This window comes from Gadus chalcogrammus, chromosome 12 (genome assembly GCF_026213295.1).
Source record: "Gadus chalcogrammus isolate NIFS_2021 chromosome 12, NIFS_Gcha_1.0, whole genome shotgun sequence".
NCBI lineage: Eukaryota > Metazoa > Chordata > Actinopteri > Gadiformes > Gadidae > Gadus > Gadus chalcogrammus.
Genome location: NC_079423.1, coordinates 11,770,349 through 11,782,924, shown reverse-complemented (window position 1 = coordinate 11,782,924; position 12,576 = coordinate 11,770,349). Strand labels below are relative to the sequence as shown.

Below are 12,576 nucleotides of genomic sequence, written 5' to 3'. Positions count from 1 at the left end.
GTTGAAAAAGATAAAGCTTACAGCACCTGGTATTCCCAGGCGGTCTCCCATCCAAGTACTAACCAGGCCCGACCCTCCTTAGCTTCCGAGATCAGACGAGATCGGGCGTGTTCAGGGTGGTATGGCCGTAAGGCATTAGTGCAGGCGCAAAACCAGGTTTTATACAGTAGCACATAAGGAGTGAGAAAGCTGCTGAGGCTCGACGTTACACTTTTACAAAAACAATCATTAGTTAGATATAAACGGCAGTAATTGATTCAGTAGGACTCCTTATCCATGTAAACGATCATTGTGACATCTGAATTCATTAATTATCTGAAATACACTGCGTGTGCGAGTGATGTTAAATGTTTGAACCAAGGTTAACGGTTAAAGTGTCAGAGAATGGGTGGTGATTTTTTGACGTCCTCCCATGATCTGAAGTGAGCGTGCGTGTTTGTGTTGGTGAAAGTTTAAGAAATGTACAACTGTCGTTTCAGCTCTCTGGTGCTCCCTGCTGGCAGTATCACTATACTGTCCTCATGTTTCACAAAAATAGTTTTGAGAGACGTTGTCAGTTTTTGTATGTTGCTTAAATCCTCCAAAGCGGTTGGCAGTAAACATCAGGTCACGGTACGCCACGGAGTCAATGAGCTCGAGTTGAAAAAGAAAAAGCTTACAGCACCTGGTATTCCCAGGCGGTCTCCCATCCAAGTACTAACCAGGCCCGACCCTGCTTAGCTTCCGAGATCAGACGAGATCGGGCGTGTTCAGGGTGGTATGGCCGTAAGCAATTAGTGTATGCGCAAAACCAGGTTTTATACAGTAGCACATAAGGAGTGAGAAAGCTGCTGAGGCTCGACGTTACACTCTTACAAAAACAATCATTAGTTAGATATAAACGGCAGTAATTGATTCAGTAGGACTCCTTATCCATGTAAACCATCATTGTGACATCTGAATTCATTAATTATCTGAAATACACTGCGTGTGCGTGTGATGTTAAATGTTTGAACCAAGGTTAACGGTTAAAGTGTCAGAGAATGGGTGGTGATTTTTTGACGTCCTCCCATGATCTGAAGTGAGCGTGCGTGTTTGTGTTGGTGAAAGTTTAAGAAATGTACAACTGTCGGTTCAGCTCTCTGGTGCTCCCTGCTGGCAGTATCACTATACTGTCCTCATGTTTCACAAAAATAGTTTTGAGAGACGTTGTCAGTTTTTGTATGTTGCTTAAATCCTCCAAAGCGGTTGGCAGTAAACATCAGGTCACGGTACGCCACGGTAGGCCACGGAGGCAATGAGCTCGAGTTGAAAAAGAAAAAGCTTACAGCACCTGGTATTCCCAGCCGGTCTCCCATTCAAGTACTAACCAGGCCCGACCCTGCTTAGTTTCCGAGATCAGACAAGATCGGGCGTGTTCAGGGTGGTATGGCCGTAAGCAATTAGTGCATGGCGCAAAACCAGGTTTTATACAGTAGCACATAAGGAGTGAGAAAGCTGCTGAGGCTCGACGTTACACTCTTACAAAAACAATCATTAGTTAGATATAAACGGCAGTAATTGATTCAGTAGGAACTCCTTATCCATGTAAACGATCATTGTGACATCTGAATACATTAATTATCTGAAATACACTGCGTGTGCGTGTGATGTTAAATGTTTGAACCAAGGTTAACGGTTAAAGTGTCAGAGAATGGGTGGTGATTTTTTGACGTCCTCCCATGATCTGAAGTGAGCGTGCGTGTTTGTGTTGGTGAAAGTTTAAGAAATGTACAACTGTCGTTTCAGCTCTCTGGTGCTCCCTGCTGGCAGTATCACTATACTGTCCTCATGTTTCACAAAAATAGTTTTGAGAGACGTTGTCAGTTTTTGTATGTTGCTTAAATCCTCCAAAGCGGTTGGCAGTAAACATCAGGTCACGGTACGCCACGGAGTCAATGAGCTCGAGTTGAAAAAGAAAAAGCTTACAGCACCTGGTATTCCCAGGCGGTCTCCCATCCAAGTACTAACCAGGCCCGACCCTGCTTAGCTTCCGAGATCAGACGAGATCGGGCGTGTTCAGGGTGGTATGGCCGTAAGCAATTAGTGTATGCGCAAAACCAGGTTTTATACAGTAGCACATAAGGAGTGAGAAAGCTGCTGAGGCTCGACGTTACACTCTTACAAAAACAATCATTAGTTAGATATAAACGGCAGTAATTGATTCAGTAGGACTCCTTATCCATGTAAACCATCATTGTGACATCTGAATTCATTAATTATCTGAAATACACTGCGTGTGCGTGTGATGTTAAATGTTTGAACCAAGGTTAACGGTTAAAGTGTCAGAGAATGGGTGGTGATTTTTTGACGTCCTCCCATGATCTGAAGTGAGCGTGCGTGTTTGTGTTGGTGAAAGTTTAAGAAATGTACAACTGTCGGTTCAGCTCTCTGGTGCTCCCTGCTGGCAGTATCACTATACTGTCCTCATGTTTCACAAAAATAGTTTTGAGAGACGTTGTCAGTTTTTGTATGTTGCTTAAATCCTCCAAAGCGGTTGGCAGTAAACATCAGGTCACGGTACGCCACGGTAGGCCACGGAGGCAATGAGCTCGAGTTGAAAAAGAAAAAGCTTACAGCACCTGGTATTCCCAGGCGGTCTCCCATCCAAGTACTAACCAGGCCCGACCCTGCTTAGCATCCGAGTTCAGACGAGATGGGGCGTGTTCAGGGTGGTATGGCCGTAAGCAATTAGTGCAGGCGCAAAACCAGGTTTTATACAGTAGCACATAAGGAGTGAGAAAGCTGCTGAGGCTCGACGTTACACTCTTACAAAAACAATCATTAGTTAGATATAAACGGCAGTAATTGATTCAGTAGGACTCCTTATCCATGTAAACCATCATTGTGACATCTGAATTCATTAATTATCTGAAATACACTGCGTGTGCGTGTGATGTTAAATGTTTGAACCAAGGTTAACGGTTAAAGTGTCAGAGAATGGGTGGTGATTTTTTGACGTCCTCCCATGATCTGAAGTGAGCGTGCGTGTTTGTGTTGGTGAAAGTTTAAGAAATGTACAACTGTCGGTTCAGCTCTCTGGTGCTCCCTGCTGGCAGTATCACTATACTGTCCTCATGTTTCACAAAAATAGTTTTGAGAGACGTTGTCAGTTTTTGTATGTTGCTTAAATCCTCCAAAGCGGTTGGCAGTAAACATCAGGTCACGGTACGCCACGGTAGGCCACGGAGGCAATGAGCTCGAGTTGAAAAAGAAAAAGCTTACAGCACCTGGTATTCCCAGGCGGTCTCCCATCCAAGTACTAACCAGGCCCGACCCTGCTTAGTTTCCGAGATCAGACGAGATCGGGCGTGTTCAGGGTGGTATGGCCGTAAGCAATTAGTGCAGGCGCAAAACCAGGTTTTATACAGTAGCACATAAGGAGTGAGAAAGCTGCTGAGGCTCGACGTTACACTCTTACAAAAACAATCATTAGTTAGATATAAACGGCAGTAATTGATTCAGTAGAACTCCTTATCCATGTAAACGATCATTGTGACATCTGAATACATTAATTATCTGAAATACACTGCGTGTGCGTGTGATGTTAAATGTTTGAACCAAGGTTAACGGTTAAAGTGTCAGAGAATGGGTGGTGATTTTTTGACGTCCTCCCATGATCTGAAGTGAGCGTGCGTGTTTGTGTTGGTGAAAGTTTAAGAAATGTACAACTGTCGGTTCAGCTCTCTGGTGCTCCCTGCTGGCAGTATCACTATACTGTCCTCATGTTTCACAAAAATAGTTTTGAGAGACGTTGTCAGTTTTTGTATGTTGCTTAAATCCTCCAAAGCGGTTGGCAGTAAACATCAGGTCACGGTACGCCACGGTAGGCCACGGAGTCAATGAGCTCGAGTTGAAAAAGAAAATGCTTACAGCACCTGGTATTCCCAGGCGGTCTCCCATCCAAGTACTAACCAGGCCCGACCCTGCTTAGCTTCCGAGATCAGACGAGATCGGGCGTGTTCAGGGTGGTATGGCCGTAAGCAATTAGTGCAGGCGCAAAACCAGGTTTTATACAGTAGCACATAAGGAGTGAGAAAGCTGCTGAGGCTCGACGTTACACTTTTACAAAAACAATCATTAGTTAGATATAAACGGCAGTAATTGATTCAGTAGGACTCCTTATCCATGTAAACGATCATTGTGACATCTGAATTCATTAATTATCTGAAATACACTGCGTGTGCGTGTGATGTTAAATGTTTGAACCAAGGTTAACGGTTAAAGTGTCAGAGAATGGGTGGTGATTTTTTGACGTCCTCCCATGATCTGAAGTGAGCGTGCGTGTTTGTGTTGGTGAAAGTTTAAGAAATGTACAACTGTCGGTTCAGCTCTCTGGTGCTCCCTGCTGGCAGTATCACTATACTGTCCTCATGTTTCACAAAAATAGTTTTGAGAGACGTTGTCAGTTTTTGTATGTTGCTTAAATCCTCCAAAGCGGTTGGCAGTAAACATCAGGTCACGGTACGCCACGGAGTCAATGAGCTCGAGTTGAAAAAGAAAAAGCTTACAGCACCTGGTATTCCCAGGCGGTCTCCCATCCAAGTACTAACCAGGCCCGACCCTGCTTAGCTTCCGAGATCAGACGAGATCGGGCGTGTTCAGGGTGGTATGGCCGTAAGCAATTAGTGCAGGCGCAAAACCAGGTTTTATACAGTAGCACATAAGGAGTGAGAAAGCTGCTGAGGCTCGACGTTACACTCTTACAAAAACAATCATTAGTTAGATATAAACGGCAGTAATTGATTCAGTAGGACTCCTTATCCATGTAAACGATCATTGTGACATCTGAATTCATTAATTATCTGAAATACACTGCGTGTGCGTGTGATGTTAAATGTTTGAACCAAGGTTAACGGTTAAAGTGTCAGAGAATGGGTGGTGATTTTTTGACGTCCTCCCATGATCTGAAGTGAGCGTGCGTGTTTGTGTTGGTGAAAGTTTAAGAAATGTACAACTGTCGGTTCAGCTCTCTGGTGCTCCCTGCTGGCAGTATCACTATACTGTCCTCATGTTTCACAAAAATAGTTTTGAGAGACGTTGTCAGTTTTTGTATGTTGCTTAAATCCTCCAAAGCGGTTGGCAGTAAACATCAGGTCACGGTACGCCACGGTAGGCCACGGAGTCAATGAGCTCGAGTTGAAAAAGAAAAAGCTTACAGCACCTGGTATTCCCAGGCGGTCTCCCATCCAAGTACTAACCAGGCCCGACCCTGCTTAGCTTCCGAGATCAACGAGATCGGGCGTGTTCAGGGTGGTATGGCCGTAAGCAATTAGTGCAGGCGCTGGTATGGCCGTAAGCAAATAGTGCATGCGCAAAAACAGGTTTTATACAGTAGCACATAAGGAGTGAGAAAGCTGCTGAGGCTTGACGTTACACTTTTACAAAAACAATCATTAGTTAGATATAAACGGCAGTAATTGATTCAGTAGGACTCCTTATCCATGTAAACGATCATTGTGACATCTGAATTCAATAATTATCTGAAATACACTGCGTGTGCGTGTGATGTTAAATGTTTGAACCAAGGTTAACGGTTAAAGTGTCAGAGAATGGGTGGTGATTTTTTGATGTCCTCCCATGATCTGAAGTGAGCGTGCGTGTTTGCGTTGGTGAAAGTTTAAGAAATGTACAACTGTCGGTTCAGCTCTCTGGTGCTCCCTGCTGGCAGTATCACTATACTGTCCTCATGTTTCACAAAAATAGTTTTGAGAGACGTTGTCAGTTTTTGTATGTTGCTTAAATCCTCCAAAGCGGTTGGCAGTAAACATCAGGGGCCTCATGTACTAAGGTTGCGTACGCACAAAAACGTGGCGTACGTCCTTTTCCACGCTCACGTTCAGATGTACAAAACGTGAAATGACCGTAAAAATGTGCGGTCCCCACGCCAGCTCCAGAGCTGTCGTACGCACGTTTCTACCATTATGTCCATGGTTTCTACAGCTATTGTTCCTTTGGCGACGCTTAGAGGTGACGCTGGGAAACTGGGAAAAAAGGTGAAAACAATGACTCAGAGTGATTTGCACATCAGAGACACACTAATGAACAATTAACACACCTTGCAATTATATGGGTGGCTATAAAAGCATGCGCAATGGATGAAGAAAATTGTTTTAAAAATGGCTGCGTTAGCGTTGTTAGAGGACATCGCAAATGGTCAAATCCGAAGGGCGCTGGAGACGCCGGGGCCGACGGAGGAGACGCCGGGGCCGACGGAGGAGACGCCGAGGCCGACGGAGGAGACGCCGGGGCCGACGGAGCAATCCGTGCCCTCTCATTGCTTGTCTATTCAAAAATAAAAAATTTAAGTTAATAAACACGAGTCAAAGTCTTTAATATCCTGGCATCTTTACGCACGACTTATGTGTATTGCAAGCAGCCAATTGTATGACCAGTATAATTACAGCATTTATGACTTCAGCATATTTACCTTGGGGATGATCGGTGTCCCCTTCATGGGCTCCCACCACTCCGGTGAGAGCCGTGTCACCGATCAAAGCGGCCACTCTCAAATAGAAGGGGGAGAGTTCCCCCACTCCCGTCCCCCCACCTGTTGCGGTCACGCTTCGGCGGTGGGCAGAAACCCGCCGCTTCACCTCCACCTTGAGGTCTGACCACTTTTTTTTAATTTCAGAGTGTGTGCGCTGCTGAGACCCCACTGCATTGACGGCCTCGCAAACACACTCCCACTCACTTCTCTTTTGTTTTGCGTTGACAGGGTTCCAATAGCATATGCTTGCGCATTTCTACCTCGTGGAGCAAAATCTCGAGCTCAGACTCCGTGAAGTTTCGTTTTTTGCCTCTGTTCATGGTGCCAGGTGATCGGATTAAGAGGTGAATCTCAGGTCCAGAGGCCTATTTAAATGAAATTGCATATTTAAATGAGGGCGTGGACAGGGAGGAGTTTGGCACCTCGGCATGTGCGCTCAATTCAACGTTGATCGAGATGTACAAAAGAAACGTGCTTGGATCCATGCGTTCGCACACTTTGATACATCTGAATTTATTTGTGCGTAAGACAGTTTCTGGGTTTTGGCGTACGCCAAGTTTCAGTATGAAATCCACGCAAGTCTTAGTACATGAGGCCCCAGGTCACGGTACGCCACGGTAGGCAACAAAGTCAATGAGCTCGAGTTGAAAAAGATAATGCTTACAGCACCTGGTATTCCCAGGCGGTCTCCCATCCAAGTACTAACCAGGCCCGACCCTGCTTAGCTTCCGAGATCAGACGAGATCGGGCATGTTCAGGATGGTATGGCCGTAAGCAATTAGTGCAGGCGCAAAACCAGGTTTTATACAGTAGCACATAAGGAGTGAGAAAGCTGCTGAGGCTCGACGTTACACTTTTACAAAAACAATCATTAGTTAGATATAAACGGCAGTAATTGATTCAGTAGGACTCCTTATCCATGTAAACGATCATTGTGACATCTGAATTAATTAATTATCTGAAATACACTGCGTGTGCGTGTGATGTTAAATGTTTGAACCAAGGTTAACGGTTAAAGTGTCAGAGAATGGGTGGTGATTTTTTGACGTCCTCCCTTGATCTGAAGTGAGCGTGCGTGTTTGTGTTGGTGAAAGTTTAAGAAATGTACAACTGTCGTTTCAGCTCTCTGGTGCTCCCTGCTGGCAGTATCACTATACTGTCCTCATGTTTCACAAAAATTGTTTTGAGAGACGTTGTCAGTTTTTGTATGTTGCTTAAATCCTCCAAAGCGGTTGGCAGTAAACATCAGGTCACGGTACGCCACGGTAGGCCACGGAGGCAATGAGCTCGAGTTGAAAAAGAAATAGCTTACAGCACCTGGTATTCCCAGGCTGTCTCCCATCCAAGTACTAACCAGGCCCGACCCTGCTTAGCTTCCGAGATCAGACGAGATCGGGCGTGTTCAGGGTGGTATGGCCGTAAGCAATTAGTGCATGCGCAAAACCAGGTTTTATACAGTAGCACATAAGGAGTGAGAAAGCTGCTGAGGCTCGACGTTACACTCTTACAAAAACAATCATTAGTTAGATATAAACGGCAGTAATTGATTCAGTAGGACTCCTTATCCATGTAAACCATCATTGTGACATCTGAATTCATTAATTATCTGAAATACACTGCGTGTGCGTGTGATGTTAAATGTTTGAACCAAGGTTAACGGTTAAAGTGTCAGAGAATGGGTGGTGATTTTTTGACGTCCTCCCATGATCTGAAGTGAGCGTGCGTGTTTGTGTTGGTGAAAGTTTAAGAAATGTACAACTGTCGGTTCAGCTCTCTGGTGCTCCCTGCTGGCAGTATCACTATACTGTCCTCATGTTTCACAAAAATAGTTTTGAGAGACGTTGTCAGTTTTTGTATGTTGCTTAAATCCTCCAAAGCGGTTGGCAGTAAACATCAGGTCACGGTACGCCACGGGAGGCCACGGAGTCAATGAGCTCGAGTTGAAAAAGAAAAAGCTTACAGCACCTGGTATTCCCAGGCGGTCTCCCATCCAAATACTAACCAGGCCCGACCCTGCTTAGCTTCCGAGATCAAACGAGATCGGGTGTGTTCAGGGTGGTATGGCCGTAAGCAATTAGTGCAGGCGCAAAACCAGGTTTTATACAGTAGCACATAAGGAGTGAGAAAGCTGCTGAGGCTCGACGTTACACTTTTACAAAAACAATCATTAGTTAGATATAAACAGCAGTAATTGATTCAGTAGGACTCCTTATCCATGTAAACGATCATTGTGACATCTGAATTCATTAATTATCTGAAATACACTGCGTGTGCGTGTGATGTTAAATGTTTGAACCAAGGTTAACGGTTAAAGTGTCAGAGAATGGGTGGTGATTTTTTGACGTCCTCCCATGATCTGAAGTGAGCGTGCGTGTTTGTGTTGGTGAAAGTTTAAGAAATGTACAACTGTCGGTTCAGCTCTCTGGTGCTCCCTGCTGGCAGTATCACTGTACTGTCCTCATGTTTCACAAAAATAGTTTTGAGAGACGTTGTCAGTTTTTGTATGTTGCTTAAATCCTCCAAAGCGGTTGGCAGTAAACATCAGGTCACGGTACGCCACGGAGTCAATGAGCTCGAGTTGAAAAAGAAAAAGCTTACAGCACCTGGTATTCCCAGGCGGTCTCCCTTCCAAGTACTAACCAGGCCCGACCCTGCTTAGCTTCCGAGATCAGACGAGATCGGGCGTGTTCAGGGTGGTATGGCCGTAAGCAATTAGTGCATGCGCAAAACCAGGTTTTATACAGTAGCACATAAGGAGTGAGAAAGCTGCTGAGGCTCGACGTTACACTCTTACAAAAACAATCATTAGTTAGATATAAACGGCAGTAATTGATTCAGTAGGACTCCTTATCCATGTAAACCATCATTGTGACATCTGAATTCATTAATTATCTGAAATACACTGCGTGTGCGTGTGATGTTAAATGTTTGAACCAAGGTTAACGGTTAAAGTGTCAGAGAATGGGTGGTGATTTTTTGACGTCCTCCCATGATCTGAAGTGAGCGTGCGTGTTTGTGTTGGTGAAAGTTTAAGAAATGTACAACTGTCGGTTCTGCTCTCTGGTGCTCCCTGCTGGCAGTATCACTATACTGTCCTCATGTTTCACAAAAATAGTTTTGAGAGACGTTGTCAGTTTTTGTATGTTGCTTAAATCCTCCAAAGCGGTTGGCAGTAAACATCAGGTCACGGTACGCCACGGGAGGCCACGGAGTCAATGAGCTCGAGTTGAAAAAGAAAAAGCTTACAGCACCTGGTATTCCCAGGCGGTCTCCCATCCAAATACTAACCAGGCCCGACCCTGCTTAGCTTCCAAGATCAAACGAGATCGGGTGTGTTCAGGGTGGTATGGCCGTAAGCAATTAGTGCAGGCGCAAAACCAGGTTTTATACAGTAGCACATAAGGAGTGAGAAAGCTGCTGAGGCTCGACGTTACACTTTTACAAAAACAATCATTAGTTAGATATAAACGGCAGTAATTGATTCAGTAGGACTCCTTATCCATGTAAACGATCATTGTGACATCTGAATTCATTAATTATCTGAAATACACTGCGTGTGCGTGTGATGTTAAATGTTTGAACCAAGGTTAACGGTTAAAGTGTCAGAGAATGGGTGGTGATTTTTTGACGTCCTCCCATGATCTGAAGTGAGCGTGCGTGTTTGTGTTGGTGAAAGTTTAAGAAATGTACAACTGTCGGTTCAGCTCTCTGGTGCTCCCTGCTGGCAGTATCACTATACTGTCCTCATGTTTCACAAAAACAGTTTTGAGAGACGTTGTCAGTTTTTGTATGTTGCTTAAATCCTCCAAAGCGGTTGGCAGTAAACATCAGGTCACGGTACGCCACGGAGTCAATGAGCTCGAGTTGAAAAAGAAAAAGCTTACAGCACCTGGTATTCCCAGGAGGTCTCCCTTCCAAGTACTAACCAGGGCCCACCCTGCTTAGCTTCCGAGATCAGACGAGATCGGGCGTGTTCAGGGTGGTATGACCGTAAGCAATTAGTGCATGCGCAAAACCAGGTTTTATACAGTAGCACATAAGGAGTGAGAAAGCTGCTGAGGCTCGACGTTACTCTTACAAAAACAATCATTAGTTAGATATAAACGGCAGTAATTGATTCAGTAGGACTCCTTATCCATGTAAACCATCATTGTGACATCTGAATTCATTAATTATCTGAAATACACTGCGTGTGCGTGTGATGTTAAATGTTTGAACCAAGGTTAACGGTTAAAGTGTCAGAGAATGGGTGGTGATTTTTTGACGTCCTCCCATGATCTGAAGTGAGCGTGCGTGTTTGTGTTGGTGAAAGTTTAAGAAATGTACAACTGTCGGTTCAGCTCTCTGGTGCTCCCTGCTGGCAGTATCACTATACTGTCCTCATGTTTCACAAAAATAGTTTTGAGAGACGTTGTCAGTTTTTGTATGTTGCTTAAATCCTCCAAAGCGGTTGGCAGTAAACATCAGGTCACGGTACGCCACGGTAGGCCACGGAGTCAATGAGCTCGAGTTGAAAAAGAAAAATCTTACAGCACCTGGTATTCCCAGGCGGTCTCCCATCCAAGTACTAACCAGGCCCGACCCTGCTTAGCTTCCGAGATCAAACGAGATCGGGCGTGTTCAGCGTGGTATGGCCGTAAGCAATTAGTGCAGGCGCAAAACCAGGTTTTATACAGTAGCACATAAGGAGTGAGAAAGCTGCTGAGGCTCTTCGTTACACTTTTACAAAAACAATCATTAGTTAGATATAAACGGCAGTAATTGATTCAGTAGGACTCCTTATCCATGTAAACGATCATTGTGACATCTGAATTCATTAATTATCTGAAATACACTGCGTGTGCGTGTGATGTTAAATGTTTGAACCAAGGTTAACGGTTAAAGTGTCAGAGAATGGGTGGTGATTTTTTGACGTCCTCCCATGATCTGAAGTGAGCGTGCGTGTTTGTGTTGGTGAAAGTTTAAGAAATGTACAACTGTCGGTTCAGCTCTCTGGTGCTCCCTGCTGGCAGTATCACTATACTGTCCTCATGTTTCACAAAAATAGTTTTGAGAGACGTTGTCAGTTTTTGTATGTTGCTTAAATCCTCCAAAGCCGTAGGCAGTAAACATCAGGTCACGGTACGCCACGGAGTCAATGAGCTCGAGTTGAAAAAGAAAAAGCTTACAGCACCTGGTATTCCCAGGCGGTCTCCCATCCAAGTACTAACCAGGCCCGACCCTGCTTAGCTTCCGAGATCAGACGAGATCGGGCGTGTTCAGGGTGGTATGGCCGTAAGCAATTAGTGCAGGCGCAAAACCAGGTTTTATACAGTAGCACATAAGGAGTGAGAAAGCTGCTGAGGCTCGACGTTACACTCTTACAAAAACAATCATTAGTTAGATATAAACGGCAGTAATTGATTCAGTAGGACTCCTTATCCATGTAAACGATCATTGTGACATCGGAATTCATTAATTATCTGAAATACACTGCGTGTGCGTGTGATGTTAAATGTTTGAACCAAGGTTAACGGTTAAAGTGTCAGAGAATGGGTGGTGATTTTTTGACGTCCTCCCATGATCTGAAGTGAGCGTGCGTGTTTGTGTTGGTGAAAGTTTAAGAAATGTACAACTGTCGGTTCAGCTCTCTGGTGCTCCCTGCTGGCAGTATCACTATACTGTCCTCATGTTTCACAAAAATAGTTTTGAGAGACGTTGTCAGTTTTTGTATGTTGCTTAAATCCTCCAAAGCGGTTGGCAGTAAACATCAGGTCACGGTACGCCATGGAGTCAATGAGCTCGAGTTGAAAAAGAAAAAGCTTACAGCACCTGGTATTCCCAGGCGGTCTCCCATCCAAGTACTAACCAGGCCCGACCCTGCTTAGCTTCCGAGATCAGACGAGATCGGGAGTGATCAGGGTGGTATGGCCGCAAGCAATTAGTGCAGGCGCAAAACCAGGTTTTATACAGTAGCACATAAGGAGTGAGAAAGCTGCTGAGGCTCGACGTTACACTCTTACAAAAACAATCATTAGTTAGATATAAACGGCAGTAATTGATTCAGTAGGACTCCTTATCCATGTAAA

At 44.7% G+C, this 12,576-nt stretch overlaps 18 non-coding genes across 18 annotated transcripts; all 18 read right to left on the bottom strand.

The window, feature by feature from the left end:
- Positions 1-14: 14 nt before the first annotated feature.
- On the bottom strand, positions 15-133 carry LOC130394555 (5S ribosomal RNA). Its single transcript, XR_008897702.1, has one exon. It is a non-coding gene; the product is annotated as a 5S ribosomal RNA (ribosomal RNA).
- Positions 134-652: 519 nt separating this feature from the next.
- Positions 653-771, bottom strand: LOC130399195 (5S ribosomal RNA). The gene has a single exon (XR_008901720.1). It is a non-coding gene; the product is annotated as a 5S ribosomal RNA (ribosomal RNA).
- A 529-nt stretch (positions 772-1,300) lies between these two features.
- Positions 1,301-1,419, bottom strand: LOC130395329 (5S ribosomal RNA). The gene has a single exon (XR_008898399.1). It is a non-coding gene; the product is annotated as a 5S ribosomal RNA (ribosomal RNA).
- Positions 1,420-1,940: 521 nt separating this feature from the next.
- On the bottom strand, positions 1,941-2,059 carry LOC130399194 (5S ribosomal RNA). Its single transcript, XR_008901719.1, has one exon. It is a non-coding gene; the product is annotated as a 5S ribosomal RNA (ribosomal RNA).
- Positions 2,060-2,588: 529 nt separating this feature from the next.
- Positions 2,589-2,707, bottom strand: LOC130394669 (5S ribosomal RNA). The gene has a single exon (XR_008897805.1). It is a non-coding gene; the product is annotated as a 5S ribosomal RNA (ribosomal RNA).
- Positions 2,708-3,236: 529 nt separating this feature from the next.
- LOC130400546 (5S ribosomal RNA) lies at positions 3,237-3,355 on the bottom strand. Its single transcript, XR_008903027.1, has one exon. It is a non-coding gene; the product is annotated as a 5S ribosomal RNA (ribosomal RNA).
- Positions 3,356-3,884: 529 nt separating this feature from the next.
- Positions 3,885-4,003, bottom strand: LOC130399614 (5S ribosomal RNA). The gene has a single exon (XR_008902119.1). It is a non-coding gene; the product is annotated as a 5S ribosomal RNA (ribosomal RNA).
- A 519-nt stretch (positions 4,004-4,522) lies between these two features.
- Positions 4,523-4,641, bottom strand: LOC130399193 (5S ribosomal RNA). The gene has a single exon (XR_008901718.1). It is a non-coding gene; the product is annotated as a 5S ribosomal RNA (ribosomal RNA).
- Positions 4,642-5,170: 529 nt separating this feature from the next.
- On the bottom strand, positions 5,171-5,288 carry LOC130401141 (5S ribosomal RNA). The gene has a single exon (XR_008903599.1). It is a non-coding gene; the product is annotated as a 5S ribosomal RNA (ribosomal RNA).
- Positions 5,289-7,165: 1,877 nt separating this feature from the next.
- LOC130400700 (5S ribosomal RNA) lies at positions 7,166-7,284 on the bottom strand. Its single transcript, XR_008903176.1, has one exon. It is a non-coding gene; the product is annotated as a 5S ribosomal RNA (ribosomal RNA).
- Positions 7,285-7,813: 529 nt separating this feature from the next.
- LOC130401175 (5S ribosomal RNA) lies at positions 7,814-7,932 on the bottom strand. Its single transcript, XR_008903636.1, has one exon. It is a non-coding gene; the product is annotated as a 5S ribosomal RNA (ribosomal RNA).
- Positions 7,933-8,461: 529 nt separating this feature from the next.
- LOC130399965 (5S ribosomal RNA) lies at positions 8,462-8,580 on the bottom strand. The gene has a single exon (XR_008902455.1). It is a non-coding gene; the product is annotated as a 5S ribosomal RNA (ribosomal RNA).
- Positions 8,581-9,099: 519 nt separating this feature from the next.
- LOC130400113 (5S ribosomal RNA) lies at positions 9,100-9,218 on the bottom strand. Its single transcript, XR_008902594.1, has one exon. It is a non-coding gene; the product is annotated as a 5S ribosomal RNA (ribosomal RNA).
- Positions 9,219-9,747: 529 nt separating this feature from the next.
- Positions 9,748-9,866, bottom strand: LOC130400959 (5S ribosomal RNA). The gene has a single exon (XR_008903425.1). It is a non-coding gene; the product is annotated as a 5S ribosomal RNA (ribosomal RNA).
- A 519-nt stretch (positions 9,867-10,385) lies between these two features.
- Positions 10,386-10,504, bottom strand: LOC130394491 (5S ribosomal RNA). The gene has a single exon (XR_008897644.1). It is a non-coding gene; the product is annotated as a 5S ribosomal RNA (ribosomal RNA).
- Positions 10,505-11,031: 527 nt separating this feature from the next.
- On the bottom strand, positions 11,032-11,150 carry LOC130394313 (5S ribosomal RNA). Its single transcript, XR_008897484.1, has one exon. It is a non-coding gene; the product is annotated as a 5S ribosomal RNA (ribosomal RNA).
- Positions 11,151-11,669: 519 nt separating this feature from the next.
- LOC130399192 (5S ribosomal RNA) lies at positions 11,670-11,788 on the bottom strand. Its single transcript, XR_008901717.1, has one exon. It is a non-coding gene; the product is annotated as a 5S ribosomal RNA (ribosomal RNA).
- Positions 11,789-12,307: 519 nt separating this feature from the next.
- Positions 12,308-12,426, bottom strand: LOC130400204 (5S ribosomal RNA). Its single transcript, XR_008902680.1, has one exon. It is a non-coding gene; the product is annotated as a 5S ribosomal RNA (ribosomal RNA).
- Between the last annotated feature and the right edge of the window lie 150 nt (positions 12,427-12,576).